General features: G+C 48.2%; 1 long non-coding RNA gene and 1 pseudogene across 2 annotated transcripts in view; one reads left to right on the top strand and one right to left on the bottom strand.

Annotated features, from left to right (window-relative positions):
• Positions 1-16806, bottom strand: part of LOC310697811 (inositol polyphosphate 5-phosphatase OCRL-like) — a 49505-nt pseudogene extending 32699 nt beyond the window's left edge. Inside the window, exon 1 of the transcript in view lies at positions 16765-16806. The product of the transcript in view is annotated as an inositol polyphosphate 5-phosphatase OCRL-like (transcript). The remainder of the gene's footprint in view (positions 1-16764) is intronic.
• LOC310697728 overlaps positions 1-23918 on the top strand; it is a 984178-nt gene that overhangs the window by 505082 nt on the left and 455178 nt on the right. The window lies entirely within an intron of this gene.

Here is a 23918-nt window from a genome sequence, read left to right as displayed (position 1 = left end):
CAAGTGGAACCAGTTATGGCTTTGATGTCACTAAAAGCCACACCAGAAGTGGAAAACGCTTTTATTTTGGACACTGGAGCGACGCAACACATGACGTCGCGCAAAGGACTGTTTTCAACGTTTAAGAAGCAAAGCTTCACTGTGAAACAAGCCAACGGTCAGGACCTGGAAGCGACCGGGTTTGGAACTGTGTATCTTGAGAGTCTAAACTTGACTATTAACAATGTGTATTTGGTTCCTGATTTAAAGTTCAATCTGCTGAGTGTTTCGCAGATCACAAAGAAAGGACTGACTTTGTCCTATGATAGAGAAAGCTGCAAAATCTTCAAAGATGGAGAGCTGTATCTTTCTGCCAGAGAGAAAGATGGACTGTATTTGTTGACTTTTGATCAAAGTGATTGCATGAATTGTAATGCATCTGATTCTAACATGATTTCTCTCGCAGGTGTGTCGAAAAACGTCCAGAAGACAACGCAAATAACCAAAGCTTTTCAGCGAGTGTATGCTGATGTGATTGGTCCTCTAGCACCATCTAGAGGCAATGCAATATATTATCTTGTGTGTGTGGATTATTTCTCTCATTATGTGTGGGTATATACCCGTATTTTTCGCTCTATAACACACACCAGACCATAACACGCACATAGTTTTTAGAGGAGGAAAACAAGGAAAAAAATATTCTAAACGAAATAGTGGATAAATGATTTTTGTAGTTCATGCTGTGGCCACAGACATGTGATCTGACAGTGAGTTTGGAGTAGCCCAATGCAAAAATCCTGAGGATCCATGTGGATCCATGCTTTGTAACCACGGAGGAGGGAAGGAAGTGGAACCATGGATCCTCTGCTCATGACTGCAGCAGATCCCCCCTGCCACCCGCAGGCATTCACTCCATAACACGCACAGACATTTCCCCTTACTTTCTAGGAGGAAAAAAGTGAGTGTTATGGTGCAAAAAATACGGTATATTGCAGAAACCACAAGAAGCCTTAGACAGGTTTAAAGAGTTTTGTGACAAGGTGAAGAATGTTCATAATGCTAACATTGATTGTCTTTTCACAGATGAAAAGCCAGTTTTTCTTTTACAGGATTTTCAGGAGTTCCTGGATAAGAAAGGGATAAGGCACAAGACTGCTGTTTCTGCAGAAGCATGGAACAGAAGTGTCTGTGTGCAAGTGAACAAAGAATTGCAAAATGGCATGAAGGCACAATTGCTGAGTTCACATTTGCCACATGAGTATTGGGCGGAGTCGTTAATGTGTTATTGTTACTCTTGGTTGACAAAGGCTTCAAAAGGTTTAGGAAGTTCTCCTTTTGAGAAGCTGTTCCATAGAAAACCTTCTGTTGCCCATTGTCAGAGCTGCTTCCAGATCCTAGCTCACAGAGGATCACGCTAGCCAGCGGTCACTTGTAAAAGTCTTTTATTGAGTTACAGTTTCCATTCTCAAGCTGCTGCGCGCAACTCTACGTCTTAAGGGTTAGACCGGCGAAGCTCCGTCTGAGTCTCCGCCCCCTGTACACCAACTTAATACCCTAGCCTTACTCCACCTTTTCCGCCTGACTGTTCTTCTCTGGGTCCCTCTGCCCCCCGGGGTCTCTTCCTTCCGGGATTCTTCTGACGCTGACCCCCCTGACCCTCCTGTCTCCTTGCGTCGGGCTTTAGGACCTGGCTCCCTTTCCGGGCTGCTTACTGCGCCACCTTCCTGTGCATTTGAACTTGGCGCGCGCGCCCAACCTTCCACTTTCCGTCTGACCGTTTCTTCGCTCCCCGATGGAGGTGTGGCCACTCCTGACTCGTGCCCTCCCTCCTGTTGTGAGCTGCCAGCGCTTGATACCTGGCGCCCTTCCTCTCCCCTGCTCTCTGTTGGTGACGCTGGTCCCGATTTCCAACTGCTCCCCTCTGAGCCCCCTCTGGCCCTTTCTTCCTGGGGTGTCCCCCTAGGCTCCCCCCTTGCCCTGGCCACTGGTGCTCCTTTCTGTGAATCTTCTGATTCACTGGAAAGACTCGGAGATCTCGGGTCGTCGTCATCACTCATCTTTTCTTCTGCCTCCTCCCCCTCGCTCTCTGTTTCCTCCCTTGCCCTTGCCTCTGCTCCTGAACCCCTGACACCCATTTTAAGGTTTTTGGGTCTCATGTGAAATCTGATGCTCCAGGTGGAGTAAAAAATGCTAGAGGCATTTTTGTGGGTTATGAAAAGGGTCTCTACAGAGTGATTCTGTCTGAATCTGGTCAGGTGATTCTCACGAAATTTCTAGAGAGTGCTCCTGAACAGGAGAGAGTAATTGTTCACACATTTCCCACTGAGGACAATTCAGATGATGATGATTTTACTGATTACAGTGGTACTCAGAGTGACAGTGATAGCTCAAAGAGCTCAGTTGACACAGTCATTGAGAGGAAATCTCATACAATGGAAAGACCTTCACAGGTGAAGGATGAACCACTGTTTACTATTGGAACTGGTTCTCAAAAGAGTCCTGAGACTGAACCAGTGAGCAGAGAGGATCAGCACCTCATACGCAGGTCTGAGAGAGTTACAAAGGGTGTACCACCCAAGAGGTATTCAAAAGAGTTTGCTAACTCAGCTGTAGCATGTGTTACTATTGTTGACAACGCAGGACAGGTTGAAGCTGTGTCTAAGTCAGAGACAAAGACACAACAGGGAGTTGCTAAGTGTAACACTACATTCCCTAGCCAAGGTAATGCGGATGCACTCATTCCTTGGAAGTCAGACAACCAGAGAGGTACACTGGGGAAACCAGTGGCGGGTAGTTCCAAGGGTGGAACTGAAACAACAGGGGAGTGTTATATGTATAACAACTGTTTGTTTTCTTCTCTGAATCACGCGTTGCTCGCAGCGCACATTGATTCATATGGGGGAGTATGTTACGATATAGAAGCAATGCGGCCGCGAGCTGGTAGCTTGAAAGCAAAACATAATGGGAATGTTGGGACTGTTCCGTGGGAAACAGAGGGACAGTCTATTCACAGTGCGAAGTACAGGAGGAGTCAGTCTCTCTCGGCTGTTGGAGTTTGAAGAGAGCAGTCATGATTTTTGTAACGCTGCAAAGACAGAAATAAAGGCATGTAAATACATTTCTATCTATCTCTTTCCCCTGCCCGGGGGGGGGGGGGCAGGAAAGAGGGGGTGTATTCTTCTCACGCTGAGAAGGATCGCCTATCGCGACCTCAGCCTGTATCCTGCCAGGGAATGCAGACAGGGAGGTCAACCAGAGATCAAGCCGGGTGCCTGGAGAGTGGCCAGTTTCTTGAACAAACTAAAAACCAAGGTTTTGGAGAAAAAATTAACAACAATAGAAAGAGAGAAGTTTCAGAATGAAACAGGTTTGACTGTGGTTAAGAAAGTGAAATACTTGGGGATTAACATGACAGCTAAAAATGGAAATTTGTTTAAGGATAACTATGAAAAATGTTGGAAGGAAGTTAAAAAAGATTTAGAAATTTGGTCAAATTTGAAGCTTTCCTTGTTAGGCCGAATTGCTGTTATAAAGATGAATGTATTGCCAAGAATGTTATTTTTGTTTCAATCATTGCAAATTTTGGACAAAATAGACTGTTTCAAGAAGTGGCAGAGAGACATTTCTAGATTTGTCTGGCAGGGCAAGAAGCCCAGAATAAAATTTAAAATATTAACTGATGCAAAGGACAGAGGTGTATTTGCCCTGCCAGACCTTAAACTCTATTATGAATCAGCGGCATTTTGCTGGCTGAAAGAATGGCTGCTTCTTGAGAACACAGATATTTTGGATTTAGAAGGTTTTAATAACGTTTTTGGGTGGCATGCATATTTGTGGTACGACAAGGTTAAAGCTCATAAAGCATTTAAAAATCATATTGTTAGAAGAGCATTGTTTAATGTCTGGATAAGATATAAGGATTTATTGGAAAATAAAACCCCAAGGTGGCTGTCACCGATGGAAGCAAAGGCCCAGAAAAAGCTCAATATGGAGGTCAAATGGCCAAAATATTGGGAAATCTTGGAACAAGAAGGAGATAAATTGAAACTGCAGAGTTTTGAGAAACTAAAAAACAAAGTGAGAGATTGGCTCCATTATTACCAGATAATGGAGGCTTACAACCAGGATAAAAGAATTGGTTTCCAGGTGGAAAAATCTAAATTGGAAACAGAACTGTTAGAACCTAAAGCTAAGATTTTGTCAAAAATGTATAACTTGCTGTTGAAATGGAATACTCAGGATGAAACGGTTAAATCGGTCATGATTAAATGGGCACAAGATGTTGGTTATAATATTATGTTTGCTGACTGGGAACAGTTGTGGACCACCGGAATGAAATTTACGGCATGTAATGCCTTGAGAGAAAATATTATGAAAATGATATATAGGTGGTACATGACCCCAGTCAAGCTTGCAAAAATCTATCATTTGCCCGATAATAAATGTTGGAAATGTAAAGAAACTGAAGGTACATTCTTTCACCTTTGGTGGACGTGCCCAAGGATTAAGGCTTTCTGGGAGATGATTTATAATGAACTGAAAAAGGTATTTAAATATACCTTCCTCAAGAAACCAAAGGCCTTTCTCCTGGGCATGGTCGGCCAATTGGTGCTAAAGAAGGATAGAACTTTTTTTATGTACGCCACAACAGCAGCAAGAATACTTATCGCAAAGTATTGGAAGACACAAGACCTACCCACTTTGGAAGAATGGCAGATGAAGCTGATTGACGGTATGGGACTTGCAGAAATGACTGGCAGAATCCGGGACCAGGGAGAAGAGTCGGCAGAAGAAGATTGGAAAAAATTTAAGGACTATTTACAAAAATATTGTAAAATTAAGGAATGTTGAATGTTGCTGGATTGAAATTAAGTGGTTTCAAGCTGTAACTATGATAAAACGACTTTCTTTTTGTAAGCAAGAATTTAAAACTACAATAATTTAAGATGTTGAGATAAGGATTTGCTGTATAAACAATTCAAACTGGGTATACAAGAAGGGGAGGTATGAGGAGTTCGGGGAAATAAGTCACAAGAAAATAAGTTGTGAAATTTAAGTGTTTTTAATATTTTTATGTTTGTTTTTTCTTTTGTTTGTAAAAAATTGGAAACTTTAATAAATATCTTTTTTATATATATAAAAAAGAGAGTGGCCAGTTTCTCCTGAAAAAGGCTTGATTCCCAACAGAGCAAAGCGTGACACGGTGGGAACTGATGGGGTGCAAACAGGGAAGCCAGTCCGTAAGAAGCTACTGGTCGCGTTTTGTGATGTTAGTACACCGGCTCGGGTGGGATCTGGACTCTGAACTGATACAAATGTTGTTCGAGGCGGGTCTGTCCCCTGAAGTGAAAGACGAGTTGTCCCGAGCGCCCCGGCCACGGTCGATGGACAAGCTCATAAAGGCTGTGCTCGCGATAGGCGTACGCCAAGAAGCGCGGGCTCAGGAGAAGAGGGAAATGAGAGGGGAACGTTTCCATGACTACCGCATTCCTGAGATACCGAGGGAGCCTTCCCAGGCGGCAGAGCCAATGGAAATTGATGCCGAAGGTCATAAAAGGGAGGGAAAGGAGTGGAAAACTACCAAGAAGTGTTTCCTCTGTCAACGACCAGCACATTTTGCTAAGGTCTGCCCTCAACGAAAAGCCTGGCAAGGGATGGTGGGGGCTGCAGACCACGACGAGGGGGGGGGAGGAAGGGCAGGCGCAGGGAAACGACAACGCCTGGCTGCCAACCAGCAGGGGCAGCAGCCAGGCCAGCAACCAATAGAAGTCCCCCAGCCTGACCCCCCCAAGGCAGCTATAGCCATAGAAGTGGTGCTAGAACTCCCGAATGGGCACCCTGTCAAAGTTAAGGGACTGCTGGATTCGGGCAGCTCGTGTAATTTCTTCAGCAGGGACTTCGCTCTGGAGCACCAACTCCACCTGTTGCCTCTGGATTTTCCCTTGCAGGTGACAACCATCGATGGCAGGGAACTTCTGGGAGGGGAAGTGACACACCAGACCCCGCCAATGCGAATGAGGGTTTCCAGGCACACGGAGACCATTGCCTTCCACGTGGCCACACTGGCAGGACCCCCAATAATACTGGGAATGAGCTGGCTGGCACTGCATGATCCAGTAGTGTCATGTCATCAGCGGTCAGTCACCTTTGGGTCAGCTTACTGCTTAGGACACTGTCTGGGAGGGGAGAACCCAAGAATGACGGTGGCCAGGGTGGCTGGGCTGGCCGTGGAACAAAAAGGGGAGGTGCCACCACAATATGCTGACCTGAAGGAGGTCTTCAGCGAGAGGGAGGCAGATAGACTACCTCCCCACAGGCCCTTTGACTGCCAAATCAACCTGCTCCCAGGGGCTCAGTTGCCGGTGGGCAAGCTGTATGCCATGTCCGACCGGGAGATGCAGGAGTTGCGGTAGTTTATTGACAAGAACCTGAAGAGGGGGTTCATAAGGGAATCAAAGGCGGTGGGGGGCAGTCCAGTGTTCTTTGTGGACAAAAAGGAGACTAATCAGCCCAGGTTGGTCGTAGATTATAGGGCCTTGAACCTGGTGTCAGAACCCGTGACCTTCCCAATGCCAAGGATTGATGACATTTTAACCCAGGTGAGGCAGGGGAAGATTTTTACCAAGCTGGACGTCAGGGGGGCATACAATTTAATTAGGATAAGGGAGGGGGACGAATGGAGAACTACCATGTTCACCCCCCTGGGGGCCTTCGAGTACTTAGTCATGCCATTTGGATTACAATCGGGCTCCGCCTGTTTTCAAGGATTCATGCACCACGTGTTGGGGCCCCTGCTGTACAAGAATTGCGTAGCCTTTTTGGATGACGTCTTAATCTATTCGGACAATGAGAAGCAACATGTCAGAGACGTCAGGGAAGTGCTACAGAGACTGCAGAAGCATCAGTTGTGGGTCAAGCTGGAAAAATGCCAATTTCACGCCCGGGAGGTCGAGTTTCTGGGGTACAAGTTGTGAGACAAGGGCCTAGCTATGGACCCAAGCAAGGTGAAGGCAGTGCTGGAATGGAAAGCCCCCAAAACCCGGAAAGATGTGCAGAGGTTCTTAGGGTTCAGCAACTTCTACGGGAAGTTCATAAAGAACTTCGCTCACTTGACAGCGCCCATAACAGATTGTCTCAGTAGCAAAAAGAAGTTCGCGTGGACAGAAAGTGCCCAGCAATCCTTTGAAAGGCTGAAGAAGGCGTTTGCTTCGGAAGATCAACTCCTGCACGTTGATCTGGAGAAGCCCATGAGACTGGAGACGGACGCATCCGACTGAGCTGTTGGAGCGGTCCTTTTGCAGCCCAGGGCCAAGCAGGACTGGAAGCCGTGTGCCTTTTTCTCAAGGAAGCTGAGCAAGTTAGAGCAAAACTACACAGTGTATGACCGCGAACTGCTTGCGATCTACGCGGCGTTTCGGCAATGGAGACATCTGTTGATAGGGGCGCGGCACAAGATCCAGGTTTGTACTGATCACAAGAACTTGGAATACTGGCGGACCGCGCGAGTGCTCAACCAGAGACAGATTCGATGGGCCGAGGAGTTTGCCAGGTTTTCCTTCGAGATCAGATACGTGCCGGAAGAGGAAAACGTAAGAGCAGATGCTCTCTCCCGGAAACCGGAATACCTGGAGGGAGAGGGAGCACCAGAGACCCGACACGTGTTTCCCGAGGACCGGTGGGTGTGTGGGGGAACGTTGGTTGGGAAACGAGAACTGGCAGGGCTTACAAGAGACGACACGTTCGCTCAAGCAAAAATCAGGGAACTCCGGGACGGAAGGGAAGACCATGGAGGGTTTGAGGAAAAGGAAGGGGTACTGTACTATAAGGGGGCACTGTACGTACCGGGGGAGACCTTGAGGGGGAAGGTACTTAAACAGCTCCATGACAACCCAACAGCGGGGCACTTTGGACAGCACAAGACCATGTTGCTCGCTACCAGGCAGTTCTGGTGGCCAAAGGTGAGGGAAGATGTACGGGAATATGTACGGGGCTGCGACCGATGCCAGAGGGCAAAGGGAGAGAGGGCTGCCCCCGCAGGGTTACTGGAACCCTTACCTACACCGGGAAGGCCCTGGGAGGTGGTGTCCATTGATTTTATGACAGATTTGCCCACGTCAAGGGGGAAGACAGCAGTCATGGTAGTAGTCGATCTACTGACAAAAATGTGCCAGTTCATAGCTTGCTCACACACAGTGACGGCAGAGGAGACAGCCAGGTTGTTTGTGGATCACATTTTCAGACTGCATGGGACTCCCTCGAGGGTAATCTCGGATCGCGGGAAACAATTTACTTCCTGGTTCTGGAGGAAGCTCATGAGCCTGCTACAGGTCGAGGTGAGCTTCTCGACGGTGAGACACCCAGAAACCAAGGGACAAGCAGAGAGAGCGAACAGTATACTCCAGCAATACCTACGCTGCTACGTCAGCGAGAGACAGAACGATTGGGTAGAGAAGTTAGCTTTGGCTGAATTTGCGTACAATAACGATGAACACGTGTCCACGGGAATGAGCCCGTTCATGGCCAATTATGGGTGTCACCCCAGGGCCTTCCCGGGGAGGGGGGGAGGAAGCATGGAGTGTACCCGCGGCCGAGCAGTTTATAGAAGAAATGGAGGCCTTACACCAACAACTCAAGATGAACTTGGAGCGGGCCAAGGAAGTTTACAAGAGGCAGGCGGACAAGCACCGTCAGGAGGGGGAGGCCATACGGGTAGGAGACCGGGTGTGGTTGTCAACCCAAGGGTTGCCCCTAAAGGGAGGGTGCAAGAAGTTTCAGCCAAGGCGGCTGGGGCCTTTTGAGGTAACACAGCAGGTGAACCCAGTGGCGTTCAAACTCAAGTTGCCGGACAGCATGAAGATACATCCGGTGTTCCATAGGTCCCTACTCACACCGTATAGGGAGGGGCGAGAGTTTCCGGGGCAGGAGGGAGGAGTCACTGTTGGGAATACTGCCAGGGAGATATAGTCCATCATGGCCCCAAGCCGGCTGCCGGACGTTCATCGATCTCCCGTAGTCACGCAGATCCAGCAATTAGCGACACGAAGCCTCAGAAATAGACTGCCATCTCAGGCTCGTGCACACTCTTTATCAGCAGAAAATCACAGCCAGAAAGCTTGCACCGCAGAAGAGCAGAAGAGCATATTTACAGACTTTATTTAGCGTTGAACAGGACAAAGAAAAACATGACCGTTCTGAGTCAGCGTCTCTGACCGACTGAGAAATCGAAAGGAACAGCAAACATAAACATCCTGTGAATAGGACATGCGCAGACTCTGTGACTCACAAAGCCTGCTCCCTTTTAAGGTGGAACGGAAATATCCTAACATCCTCCCCCTTTCCGTGTAACCTGTAGTACCTGTGGTTCAACCCAATTGCAACCTTTGTACATAAACCTTAAGTTGTTCTCTGTTAACAACCTTAGACAACAGATCAGCAGGAATTTCATTTCCTGCCATGTAGGACACCCGAATCAGTCCTTTTTGAATACACTCTCTTGCACGATGTAGTTTAATCTGCAAGTACTTGGTTCTCTGCTTGCAACTCTCGGAGTTCAGCAAAGCCAAACACGATCTATTGTCTTGATACACTTGTACAGGACATTTCACAGACACTCTGATGTCCTTAAACAGTTGCATCAACCATTCACAATCCATGAGTGAGAATGACAGAGCATTGAGTTCTGCTTCACAGGAACTTAGGCTCACTGTTGTTTGCTTCTTGCACAACCAGTCAAACAGGCAGTGGTTGTACAAGTAGCATACTCCAGAAGTGCTTGTACCATCCGTGGTGTCACTTCCAAAACTTGCATCAGCAAAGATTTCAAGACCTCCAGTCTTCTGACTGGTGAACCTCAGCCTGTAGTGCATAGTCCCTTTCAAATAGTGAGCTATGCACTTCAGAGCTTTCCAATCCTGAACCGTAGGATTGTTGGCATGTCTGCTAAGCAGATTACAGCTTACAGCTATGTCAGGTATTGAACATCTGGCAATGAAATTCAACTTGCCTAGAATGCATCTGTACAGCGTTGTGTCAGAAAACGCTTCAGCAGTACTATCTACCTGGTAACCTGTCACCATCGGTGTGTCTGCTGGGTTTGCATCAACCAAATTCAACCTGGTTAATACATCAGCAATTTTCTGTGTTTGGTGTACCAGAAAATTACCTGCTTGGTCCCTCTCCACCTGCAGAGAAAGATAGTTGGATACCTCACCAAGATCCTGCATGTCAAAGTGCTCCTTCAGTTGAGCTAGGGTGCTTTGGTAAAAAGCCTGATTCTTCCAAAACATCAGAAGATCATCAACAAAACATAAACAATACAGTTTGTTTTGCCCCTCCTCCTTGACAAACACACATGGATCAGCTTTGCCCTGGTGAAAACCTAGAGAAAGCAATGTCTCAGTGAGTTTTGTGTTCCAACACCTGGCACTCTGCTTGAGACCATATAAGGATTTCCGCAGTTTACAGACCATTCCCTTCTGAATCTGCATCCCGTCTGGTGGAAGCATAAACAGCTCCTCCCCCAAAATCCCGTACAAAAAAGCTGTATTAATGTCATGATGGGAAACATGCAGTTTCTCCTCCGCAGCGATCTTGAGCATCAGCCGAATGCTCTCATATTTGACTGTGGGTGAGTAGGTCTCGTGGTAATCCTGTCCTGGTACCTGTGAAAAACCTCTGGCAACCAATCTGGCTTTGTGTCTGACTACCTTGCCATTCTGGTCTGTCTTGGCCTTGAAGACCCATTTGCTGCCAACCAGTCTCATTCCTGGGACTACCGGTACCAGTTCCCAAGTTTGGTTCCTGTTCAAGGAATCAACTTCAGCCTTCATGGCATTAAGCCAAGGCTCAGCATCTTTAGAGGTTAACTCCTGAACCTCTTTGAAGCTTGAAGGTTCCCACACCTTCTCTGAGCTACTAAGAACAGCAGTTGCTGTCTTAGCAAACTCATCAGCAAATCTCTTTGGAGGTCTGCCTTTGGTCGCCCTTTCAGATCTGCGTACTAGACGCAAGTCTTCTGGACTCATCTCCTCTTTCTTAGGAGAAAAATGACCAATGGTGAACAGTGGTTCTTCCAGTTCATTGTCAGACGCATCAGATGGTCTGACTGAGGCCTTTGCGCTCTTGTAGTCTGCTGTGTCATCACTGTCACTGACACCAGCAGCAGCGCCGCCCACTGAACTGGAATCCGAACTCTGATCATCATCATCAGAATCATCCTCATCATCATCATCCTCAGCAGCTTTCTCAGCTTTAGCTGCTTGCTTGACATCACCTTCATCCTCCTCTGGGTAACTCTGGAAAATTCCCACATTTTCCCCCCACTTAGGATTGTACTCAGCACTCCTTGTGAACTTAATGGACTTAGAGTTAGTCATCCATACCCTGTATGCACCTTTTTCGTACCCCATGAACAAACCATGTGCCCCACGCTTCCCAAGCTTGTTGGTTTGTGGGGAGTGTACCCACATGTCAGAACCAAAGATTCTCATGTGTTTGGTGTTGGGTTTCTTGCCAAACATCTTCTCATAGGGGGTACAGCCAATGGGTGATGACAATCTGCGGTTAAAGGTGTAAACCAAATTCCCCAAAGCTTCCCACCAAAACTTATCAGGGAGATTGGCATCATGCAACAAGGTTTTCATTCCTTGCAGCAATGTTTGATTTGCTCGCTCCGCAAGCCCATTCATCCATGGCGATCTGGGCGTTGACATGTCATGCTGGATTCCCTTCTCAGTCAGGAAAGCTTCAAACTGCTGAGAAGTGAACTCCCCACCCCGATCAGTAAACAAACAGGCAATACGTTTACCATGCACATTCTCCAACCAAGCACAGAATGCCTTAAACTTCGGAAACGCTTGTGATTTCTGCTCGAGCAAAAACACATGAATGTACCTGGAAAAAGAATCAATTAGAACCATGAAGTACCTTGCTCCCCCTAAAGAGGGCGTAAGTGGACCAACCAGGTCTGCATGCACTAGCTGGTAGGGTTTGGAAGCCTGCCTGCTAGACTCCTTGCCTTTTGGAGCAACCTTCACCTTGTTCTCTGCACAAGATACACATTTCATGTGAAATTTACAGGGTTTGATGTTCAAACCTTCAACCACCTCTGGCATCTTGGCCAGTGCCTTCCAAGAGAGGTGACAAAACCTTCGATGCGCATCGTGAATGCAACCTGCATGAAGAACTTTGTTAGTTTGTGCAACACAACAAGAATCAACATTAGATACAACAGCAGTGTCATCATAAGTTATATGGAACAAACCATCCATAAACTTTGCATGCAAATAGTCCTCTTTGCCTTTACTGATGACACAGACGTTCCTCTTGAAGGAAATCTGAAAACCACGCCCAGTAAGCTGTGGGACACTGAGCAAGTTGCTCACAGCTCCTGGAACAAAAAGTACATTACTGATGGTAGTGTGCAGACTTGCAAGTTTCACAGTCCCTTCTCCTGCAATTTGCAACGTCCTTCCATCAACCAGGTGGATCTCACCTTCTTGAGGTGTGAAGGAGATAAAGAGATGGCGGTCCTTCGAAATATGGCAGCTGGCACCTGAATTGACAATAAACCTGCCTTTGGCTGTTGGAGCAGTCTTTACAGCAAGCAAACCCTTGTTTTCCACCGGCGTGGGCTTTTGCAGCTTGCCCCCCTGCTCCTGGCCATCTGCAGACTTGCCTTTAGCCTTTGGTGAAGCTGTGCCAGCAAACATAGCCTTGTTTTTCCCTGGCGCGGGCTCTTCACCCTCCCTCTGCTTCTAGCCATCTGCAGGCGTCTGCCTCTGTTTACCTTTGCCGTCTTACCTGCAGCAGTTCACTCTCTGGCTGCTGACCCTTTTCCTCCATCACCTGGATGATCCTCTCAAGAGAGGAGAGTTTCCTGCAGAGTCTGGCCAGCTGCTCATCCCTTCTCCCTGCAATCCCCTTCTCCACCTCTTCCACATGATTCAGCAGACACTTTTCTTCTTCTTCTTCCAGGAACTGGCGCAGTTGTCTCAACTTCTCCACAGTCTTCAGCCTCTCCGGTTCTGAGGAGGTCGGAGTGAGGAAGATGGTCAGCCTTCAAAACATCAGCAAGAGAATTAGGATTGGAATTGAACTGCTTCCACCCTCTCAGCTCACAAGTCCTCAGGCTTCTCCTTGACTGCTTTTCACATAATAAACAACAATGGGAAAGAAACTCCATTTAGCTGCATTCAAAGGCGAACTTACCTAATTCGCAATTCTTGGGAAAATATGGAGACCAAAACAGCAATCTTTTGAAATTCACACCTCAAGGTTGACCCAGCCAGGTAATGTTCACAAAAAATGTATTTATGAGGGTAAAGCACATATCAAACTAATTATACGAGAAGGTAGCCACCCTAGCATTTGATTCATTTTCAGAATAATAAATAAATAACAAACTGATATGGAAAAAGGAGAGAGAAGTTGAAATGGGCAGATTTCCCCATCCCTCCTCAGTCCGGACGTGCTTCTTGAAGTGCTTGTTCCCTCATTAGTAAGAATAGGGACACTTCCAAGGAGGTCTTTGCTTTCCTTGTCCAGGTCTGCTTGATAGGCCAGAATTTCCCCTCTCTCTTTTCTCCAAATCTCCAGGCGGTGACAAAGAGAGGAGATGAATATTCTACTGGCTTCTTGGGTCCAGTGGCCTTGCTATAATAGGAAAGTAATTGACTGGAGGAAAGAAAAGTACAGAGGTTTTCAACCTTTTGGGGTCCATGGCTCCCTGGACCAACTCCCTTCTTTCTGCGGCACCCCTGTGGGGCTCAGGAGACCAGTTAGGTCCCCCCTTGCTTGCCCAGCTTGCCTCCCCTCCCCCTTTCTCCAACAGCCTCCCTTGCGGAGTGCTCTCTCAGCCTCCTCTCCTTAGGAGTCCTCCTCTTGGTCTCTGAACTGCCCCCGCTGCCCCCCAGGGGCCTGGGACTTGCCTGTCCATTCCCAACAGCAAGGGCCCCTCACCAGTTGGCTTGCTTCCTCTGAGGCCGCCTCAGCTCCTGGCAGCCCACACCCCCTGGCCAGCCCCAGAGGCACCATTCTCTGGGGGAGAACAGCTAGGCAAGCCTTGGGGAGGCAGAGATGGCATCCGAGGAGGGAGGGAAGGAAAGAGGGACAGAGGCCAGTGTCTCCCGCGGCACCCCTGACCATCATTCAAGGCACCCCAGCTGCCACAGCACACTGCTTGAAAACCACTGCAGAACTGGGATGGGAAAGGTTTCTCATCCAACTAACTGGTCTGGAGAAGAGGAAAGGCAGCCATGCTTGCTCCTTTGTCTTCTCCGAGGAGACTTCCAGCCTGACTTCTCATCTTGAGGCCCCAGCGAGAAGTGGGAGGAGGAGGAAACATCCCCAGAAGAAGTGTGCTCCCCACCAGTAGGTGCTTCCACCCCCACTCCTAAATCTGCTTCCAACAGATACTTGGGGGGGCCGCCCCTTCTGTGATGTATGTATGATGTATGGAGGGGTGGTCTTGGGCTCCAGGGTGGGCAATTTCAAATGTCTATATAAGGACTTGGTTCGGGGTCTCCTCCTCTCTCCTGCGTGGGGGTGGGGGGGGTGAGCACCAGTTAATAAAGATCTGGCTTACTAGCTGCTTTGCTTCTCAATATTCTCTGGTTGGCCTCTGTTATTTTCTCCTACCGATAGAGAAGCTACCAAAGGACTCTATATGGGCTCTGAGGTACCCCAGAAGGGAAAAGGGGCCGTTTTTTCCTTAGAACACTGGCCCCCAGTCCCCACCCCCTTGCAGCTGACCCCTTGCTGCTCTCTGCTTGGCAGGGTATTGAGGAGGCATCCTGCTAGCCAAAGGAGACATGTGCAATTCACATTTGTAGTGTTCTAAATATGTACAAAGCAACCTTGCTGGGGGATGTGGATGAGGTTAACCCTTTCTCTCCCTGCCATGGTCCCATGAAGCTGCTGTATTTCAAGGGAAGATCCCTTGGCCCCCCTGGCAGAGAGAAAGACTTCGACCCACTCCTCCCAGCCACCCCAGCAGCCCTCAGGCTTCCCCTTGGCTGCTTCTAAGGTAATAAACAACCACCAATGAATACCATGCCTACTTTGGATCTGAGAATTAAGAAGATAACCTGCCAAGAAGAATACACAGCTATTTCTCCCCCTCAAGGTACCTTGTATTCCTCGACAGCCTCTTCCAGAGGAATCACCTCGTGGTGTTGGTGCTTCTTGGATCTGCCCCAAACCACACAGATGGGGGCTTCATCCTCCTTGCAAAAGAGTTTCAGGGGCTCCTGGTGCTTCTCACAGACTCCTCCTTTCCCTCTGGAAGACTGAGAGTCTTGGCTACTTCGACAAAGGTAGCCAATTGCTGATTGCAGGCGAGGCTCCTTCTCTGGACTCCAACTCGGCCTTGAGAACAGGAAGCCAGCCTCCTTTTTGCCCCGCTGCACTGGATCAGGCCAGACCGGCAGAAGTTGTGCCCACACTCTGGGATGGTCCCTGTGTCGTAAGAGAGACAGGGTCAGAGAGGGGAATGAAGGAGAAGGACCCTACCAATATCAAATAGATCGTATTCTGCCTTCACACCCTACAAGAAGGTCAACGGTGCCTTGGGGAATGGATCCTTTTTCGCTGTATCGAATTGTATCTTTTTTGCTGTATCTTTCTCATTGACTTTAAGAATGGATCTGAATGTAGTTTTCAACTCAAACGTATTTTCCCTCAAAATGCTGTACTTTTCTAAATGTATCCAAATGTATCCGAATGGGTTTTTGTATTTCCCCCCAATCTCATCGCCTAGAGAATGTTCCTTAAATGTAACAATCACTTGTTCCAAATGTATTTGATTCAAATGTATTCGAGTGTATACTTTTATGGGAAAACGTAGCTAGGACAATGTGGATATATATATATATATTGCTTATAGTGCCTTTGAACGTCAGCGTTCCACCCTCTATCCTTTCACGAGCTGCCAAAAACACTCTCCACACCACACTGCCATCTACTGGGTCTATAAATGATACCATGAATACACACAAATACAAGCTCTAAAATAAATTAGTTTTATTTTCCCATAAGTATGCAAACATAAGACTATCACACCCGAATTGATAGCTATGCAGAACAGGATTCCCCCCCTCCATCGGATAGCTGCCTGCGTTGCTGTCTTTGAGGGGGGTGGAGGGAGGAACGGGCGGGATCGACATCCGATAGCTGCCTGCCTGCCTGCCTGCCTGCCTGAACATGCGGTGCACCCGGGGGGTGCTGCGACCGGCGCCAATTGGGAAGCAACAAGACAGGAAAAGGAAGGAAATGGGAGAGGTATTTTTAAGGCCCCACTTTTCACATGGTGTCCTGTTGTGTGGTCGGAAACTACTCTTTATTGTTTGATTTGGGTTAATGTCAGAATAAAAGCGAGTTCCTTCAAAATAACACATTCCTTTTTATCTTACCAATTTCTCATATTGTAAGAAGAGGAAGAAGAAACCATAGAGAGCATTCATATTTTCCCTCTGATCAGTGAAGTCAAACGTTACAATTATCCATTTTAGAATGAGCACCTATAGGGAGAAGACAGATCTCAGTAAGCCAAAGCAAGGCCAAGACAACAAACCCCTTCTGGAATATGGTCAGCGTGTACAACATCTAGCTGAATCATCACCAGGATAACGAAGTCAGACTGGGGGAAATATCATTCTTCAGAACCAAGACATCATTACCATGCTTTCCACGTTACCTGAAAGTCACTAGAACACTTGCGAGCACAGAGCCAAGACACAGCTGAAATAAGAGCAAAAGACGGAGTTTGGCCTCATGAGGTCCCCCTACCATGAACTCCTTAGGTGGGACACCCTGCGCCCGCCTCGGCATCGCGCCTCGCTATTCTGCAACTCGAGATAACACTGAACTGCTCTGCAGGGTTGTTGTAAGGATTGCAAGTCAAGGCATCCAAGTGCCTTTGAACATTGAAAAGCCCCTAGCCAATGCTTTGAACTACTGTCGCTTTAAAAAGGAAACTCTGATTAGTAAGAGTTTGGGGAATTAAAAATTGGTTTGTCCTGGGGGCGCTGAAGCTGTGTTCTGGCTTGAAAACCCAGTGAGACCACTGGGCCATCTAGTTCTGTATGGTCTGCCACAGCCAGCAGCTGCTTTCCAGGATTTCAGAGCTCTCTTTCCCATGAATGGGTTGGAACTGCCGCTTTTTGCATCATGTGCCTCTCCCAGTGGGCCACCCCGAGCCATTTCCTGTATAGCGTTCTACATCCCATGTAGTCCTGCTTCTTCCAGCTCAGTTCAGTTCATTCTGCAACTGTGCAAGTTAGGCCGCATCTGCTTTATGCATTCAAAGCACCATCATGCCCCTTGACATGCTAACAGTTGCATCTTTGTATTCAATCCCTTCAGCACCTTGGACAGCAGTCTCTCAAGGCTCAGCCACAGGTACCTGGTGCCCCATGCTTCCTAGGCCCTGGTCCGTGCTTTAAAGGCACTGTGTCCGAGTGTTTTGTTGTCCCAGGGCTTTCTAATTTTCAGCATCCCTTTCCAGGGCAGCTTTATTTATTTCATGTCTTTAAGGAGTCCTCTGTGCGTGGCAAAGGCTTGTTGCTGGGACAATAGGAGGCTGCCTTATACTGAGTCCCACTATGGCTCTATCTAGCTCAGTGGTGTCCACAATGGATGGCAAAAACTCTCCAGGGTTTCAGACAGAGGACATTCTAGCTGGAGATACAACAGATTGAACCGGAGAGCTTCTGCATGTAAGCAGCTGCTTTACCACTAAGCTATGGCCCTTCTCCCATTGCTTCTGCCCTGAATGAACTGCAAGCCTGTCCTCCAGTCCTCCCAAAACTCTCTTTTGTGGCTACACTCTGCAGGAGGTCATTGGTTGCAGAAGTTGAGCTGTCTGCACATGTGACTGAATCCGTGAGAAGGCTGATCTGTAATGAAACGCTGACTTTCAGGCATCTCTTGAAGACCTTTTTTATGACAACAGCTCTGTACTATCATTTAAACATTTCTTGAGCACCCAGACATTTGAATTCTTTGGACTGATTTTAATGTCCACCCTCCACCCGCTTTTGTACATTGCCGTATTTTATGACATGCCCTAGCTTCTGAGAAGCCTTTCGCTCAAACCAGTTAGACATGACATGAATTAGTCGTTTTATCCACCCGGCATGTATGGAACAGAATTTTAGGCTGCCGGGGGTGGGGCAAAATCTGAGGATGGGAAAAATGATATCACTGGCAGTCACATGGGAGGCTGCTGAAAATGCACATGGAGAAACAATGGGTCCTTGTACTGAGGGGACTGTCTGACCTGCAGGAGGAAGCCAGTTGTTGAAAGGGAACATGGATCTGAGAAGGAGCTTAGAGGGAGATTTCAACATCCAGCTGGAGCCATCAATGGAAGTTCGTCACTAGTTTGGAGTTGGGGACTCTTTTTCAGTCTTAAGGGCTATATTCTCCTCTGGGAAGCCTTCCAGGGGCCGTGTGCCTGTGGTGGAAGGGGCCACAGGTGAAAGTGGGTGGAGTGATGAATGTAAACTTTGGTTTCCTAAGGGAGGCTGGTTTCTACACACATTCAACTCTCCACTCTCTGTCCTTCACGACTCAAGGGTGCGAGGGGAGGGGTAGTACCTCTGGTGGGGGGCACATTGTGCTCCTTCTGGGGTAGTTTGTCCACCTTTGGTCACTACAGCTCTCACCTGCGGCTCTTAGAAACTGTCAGCCTGCAGCAGCAGCCACACCCCAGGAATGGCTTCAACTGGCAGGCTAACCAGGTGAGGGGAGTTGATGGGTCTCAAACCCTCAGTGAGTTAGGGGCTTCCCCTGCACGCAAAGCTAGTGTCGGGTACTGGCTAGAGGAGGAGGAATGGCGGGAGGCTACAGCCAGGGAACCCCCCAGGGAAGCATCAAAGTGGGAAGGCTCCAAGCCAGGAGACTGCTGGTGGGATGCAGGAGACAGGTCAGAAGAAGAAGAAGAAGAAGGGGGAGCAGATGGCTTGGAGGCTAAACAAGCAACAGGTTTAAGTGAGACTGAGGCAGCTGAGGAGGAGGAGGAGGTGGCGGCTGAGGCTGCAACAGATCCCCAGGCACCTGCCATGTCCACTGTTCCCTTCTCCCCTCCTCCTCTGTCCCCAGGAACAAGGGAGGCATTACATGGAGCAGAACAAAAGGCACAGAGAGCCCCTCCATGACTGTTGGGAAGTCAGCCGACTGAGGAGGAGCCTTAGGCTAGGGATGCCATATTTCTAAAAGTAGAAACCAAGACACCCCGAAAGCTGTGGAGCTATTTTTAGGAAGACCCCCAAATTGTTGAGCTTCTTAAAGGAAGACCCAGAAGCTGTTGATGTCTGATAGCCCTACCTTAGGAGGAGGCTAAGATCCTCCGTTCTGGCAACTGGGGCTAGTCCTGCCTGTGGAGTAATAATAATAATAATAATTTATTATTTATACCCCGCCCATCTGGCTGGGTGTCCCCAGCCACTCTGGGCAGCTTCCATAAAAACCAAAAATACAGTAAAATATCACATGTTAAAAACTTCCCTGAACAGGGCTGCCTTAAGATGTCTTCTGAATGTCAGGTAGTTGTTTATCGTTTTGACATCCGCTGGAAGGGCGTTCCACAGGGCGGGCGCCACTACCGAGAAGGCCCTCTGCCTGGTTCCCTGTAGCTTTGCTTCTCGCAATGAGGGAACCGCCAGAAGGCCCTCGGCGCTGGACCTCAGCGTCCGGGCAGAATGATGGGGGTGGAGACGCTCCTTCAGGTATACTGGACCGAGGCCGTTTAGGGCTTTAAAGGTCAGCACCAACACTTTGAATTGTGCTCGGAAACGTACTGGGAGCCAATGTAGGTCTTTCAAGACCGGTGTTATATGGTCTCGGCGGCCGCCCCCAGTCACCAGTCTAGCTGCCGCATTCTGGATTAATTGTAGTTTCCGAGTCACCTTCAAAGGTAGCCCCACGTAGAGTGCATTGCAGTAGTCCAAGCGGGAGATAACCAGAGCATGCACCACTCTGGCGAGACAGTCCGCAGGCAGATAGGGTCTCAGCCTACGTACCAGATGGAGCTGGTAAACAGCTGCTCTGGACACAGATTTAACCTGTGCCTCCATGGACAGCTGTGAGTCCAAAATGACTCCCAGGCTGCGCACCTGGTCCTTCAGGGGCACAGTTACCCCATTCAGGACCAGGGAATCCTCCACACCCGCCCGCCTCCTGTCCCCCAAAAACAGTACTTCTGTCTTGTCAGGATTCAACCTCAATCTGTTAGCCGCCATCCATCTTCCAACCGCCTCCAGACACTCACGCAGGACATTCACCGCCTTCACTGGTTCTGATTTAAAAGAGAGGTAGAGCTGGGTATCATCCGCATACTGATGAACACCCAGCCCAAACCTCCTGATGATCTCTCCCAGTGGCTGCATGTAAATGTTGAAAAGCATGGGGGAGAGGACAGAACCCTGAGGCACCCCACAAGTGAGAGCCCAGGGGTCTGAACACTCATCCCCCACCACCACTTTCTGAACACGGCCCAGGAGGAAGGAGCGGAACCACTGTATGACAGTGTCCCCAGCTCCCAGCCCCTCAAGACGGTCCAGAAGGATGCTATGGTCGATGGTATCAAACGCCGCTGAGAGATCCAGCAGAACTAGGAAACAGCTCTCACCTTTGTCCCTAGCCCGCCGGAGATCATCAACCAGTGCGACCAAGGCAGTTTCAGTCCCATGATGAGGCCTGAATCCCGACTGGAAGGGATCCAAATGGTCCGCTTCTTCCAGGCGTGCCTGGAGTTGTTCGGCAACCGCTCGCTCAATCACCTTGCCCAGGAATGGAAGATTTGAGACTGGGCGATAGTTGGCCATCGTGGCCGCATCTAAAGATGGTTTTTTAAGAAGCGGTTTAATAACCGCCTCTTTCAGCGGGTCTGGGAAGGCTCCCTCACGGAGGGAAGCATTCACCACCCCACAAAGCCCATCGCCCAGCCCTTCCCGGCTAGCTTTTATAAGCCAGGATGGGCAAGGATCCAGGAGACAGGTGGTTGGTTTCACTTGTCCAAGCAGCCTGTCCACATCCTCGGGGGTAACAGATTGGAATTGATCCCACTCAACTTGACTAGACAGAACTCTAGCACTCTCCCGCCCCGGTCCTGCTCCCACGGTGGAGTCTACTTCTTCCCGAATCTGAGCGATTTTATCTGCAAAAAACTTTGCAAAATCATTGCAGGAGAACATGTGGCCCGTACTGGGCCCCGATGTTGCAGCTGGTTCCGCTAAATTGTGAACCACCTGAAAAAGTCTCTCTCTCGGGTTTTGTCTCTCTGAAGAAAGAGTCCACCTTACTGCTCATCTCTGAGTTTTGATGCTGAACTGCAGCTGAATCAGCCCTGACAGCCAGGCTCCGGACAATTGAGCAGATGAGACCACTAGGGGGTCCAACAGTCAAGAAGGTGGTTTCTGCCCGTGCTGTAGAGGGAAGTGATGAGCAGTGGGGCTCATCCACCTGGGAAGGTAGCTCATTTAAGAGAAGGAAGTCCCTGATCCTAAACCTGATTGATCCATTTATCCCAGTATTGCCCACTTCCAGCCTGAGTGGCAGAAGCTCTCCAAGGTCTTGGGCAGAGAGAGGCTCCTACCTACATTGAGCTTCTAACTGCAGGTGCTAGGGACTGCACCTGGGACCTTCTGCATGCAATGCAGGTGCTGACACACTGAGGCTATGGCACCTCCACAAAACCTTCAGGTATGGGCAGGAGGCACTACTCGGCATCCTTATATCCCACCCTTCCTCCCAAAGGAGTCCAGGGCAGCAAAGACACAGCAGTTAAACAAGCAAAACATCCAAAAACAGTTCCTACACAGAAGCAGACTAAGAAAAATCTCTCCTTAGAAGGCTTCTTGAAAGAGGAAGAGGAAGTAGGCATTGAAAAGATAGCAAAGAAGGGACCCCCGATAAGATGGTACCTGCAGGAAAATGTCACTACTCCTCTTTTGTCTCTTCCTTCTGAAGGATCCCGGTGAACAAGCAAAAAGCCCTTGGGGAAAAACACACACAAGGACAAGGCAAGACAGGGCTGTGCACCACAAACCATCCCCAAATAAGCCTCCATTCTGTGGGATGTAAAACAAAGGAGCAGTCCATGACAACATTCCTAGAGTGTACATGTTAGAACATGGGGAGGGATGTCTGTCCAGCAAGCAGGTAAACTTCCTGGGACGGACTTCCTCCGCATGTGACCAGAGGTGGGTGTGGCCTCACCTGTGCAGGTAAATGATAAAAGCACAGGGCAGGCAGCCATCTCTCTCTCTTGCCTCTCTCATCTTCATCTTTCGAAGAAGCAGGATGCCCTCTTGGCTCTCAGCCAAGAGAGGAGAAAAGGACTATCTTCCTATAAGATAGATTCTGAATGTATGTTACCTTTTTAAGCGTGTCTGCCTTCTGGGATCATATTGTGAACAGAACGTGAGTAAACTCTTTTATACTTTTATAAAGACTGTGTCGTGTCTTGTATTTTAAGAGAGATCAAAAGGGGGAAATTACCAGAGTAATTATTATAGAGGTTCTAGTGAACCTGTGCAGACGTTACTGTTGTGAACTTAAAAGGGGGAGTGTTATAAACTCTGCTGATATTTTGGAAACTTGTTAGCACAAGTTGGATTAGGATATAATCTCACAATATATCCTCTCCTGCACCCCAGAACATCCCCACACATTCCCCATCAATCAATATTCATGGAACTTTGAAGTGTCAGGCATAGCCCTATTGGCTTTAGCCCAAACGTAGTAGAGTTTTCCTGCACAGCGAGGAAGCTAGTTGTGGCGGTAATGACTAGTCAGCTAGACTCAGAATAACTATTTACAGGATTTATTAAAAGGAAAAAATAAAACCAGCAGAGTTTCTGCATACAAAACAAAGCAAAATAAATCCTTTCTTTCTCTCTCTCATAACCATACACAGCACTTTTACTCCTAACACACCTAACACCAAACTGTGCTAGCATTCCCAGATAACAGAGTTGAGTGCTGGTCGTTAACCAATCAGAGTAAGTAGTTTCTAGGTCAAGCAGACCTTGGCTTTCTGCCAAGAGTAAATTGACACTGCCTTGAGTTAATTGTGTGAAGCTAGAATCTGCAAGTTTCCCACGAGAACCAATTAACAGAAACTGAACAAATATTGGGCTAAAAGCTATAGGACATAAAGCTACATGCACCTAAAAACTGGTTTTGAAATAGCCTTGGTCTTGCCTAGTCCCTCAGCCTTGTGAGCATTCCACTTTCTCTACACTATGCGTGTACCCCTGACCGTGTCCTCCCTTACTCATTTCCCCCCTAAACTAGAAAGCCACAAATGTTTTAGCTTCTCATCTGGGAGTTGCTCTAGCCCCGTGATAATTTTGATTGCCCTCTGCTGAACATTCCTGCCCCCCCCCCAAGCTCTGCCTTCAATGCAAACGTGGCAGACAATGCCTTCCCTGCAGTTGCACTGCCAAAAAAGTTCAGTTTTACTTTTAAGGACAGGAAATTCTCCTGCAGGCCATCTGTGCTAAAGAGAGGGTGCAGATATAAGTCTCCTTCTTTTGGACCACCCAATTTGCATAAAAATAAGACAAGATTAAAAGTGTTGAGTTTTCCCCACCCCATGGAAAAGGAGCAAATGAAAAATCCTCTCCTGAGCTGTGGCTGCTACTTTCTGAGCATGAGAGATGAAAAGGGCCTGTATGGATTTGGCAAAGTCAGCATTCACAGTTCAAGAATCACACTTGGCTCATGACCAAGGGTGTCCAAAAATAGCAAAAGCCAAACTTTTGGCTCAGAGTTGAAATGCTGACGTTCCTCTTCTCTATGGCCTGCTGGTCAGCGGGTGCCTTGACCAAGACCTGGTTGTCCAACTTTAGACCTTTCGCCTACACCTGCTGTTCTGGGCTATGAAACAACAGCAGCAATTCAGCCCTTGGCTCACTGCAAATCATGTGTGCAAC

This window comes from Podarcis liolepis (assembly GCF_965112155.1).
Source record: "Podarcis liolepis genome assembly, chromosome: W".
Lineage (NCBI taxonomy): Eukaryota > Metazoa > Chordata > Lepidosauria > Squamata > Lacertidae > Podarcis > Podarcis liolepis.
The sequence above is the reverse complement of the archived record's forward strand: the minus strand, read 5'-3'. Positions and strand labels throughout refer to the sequence as shown.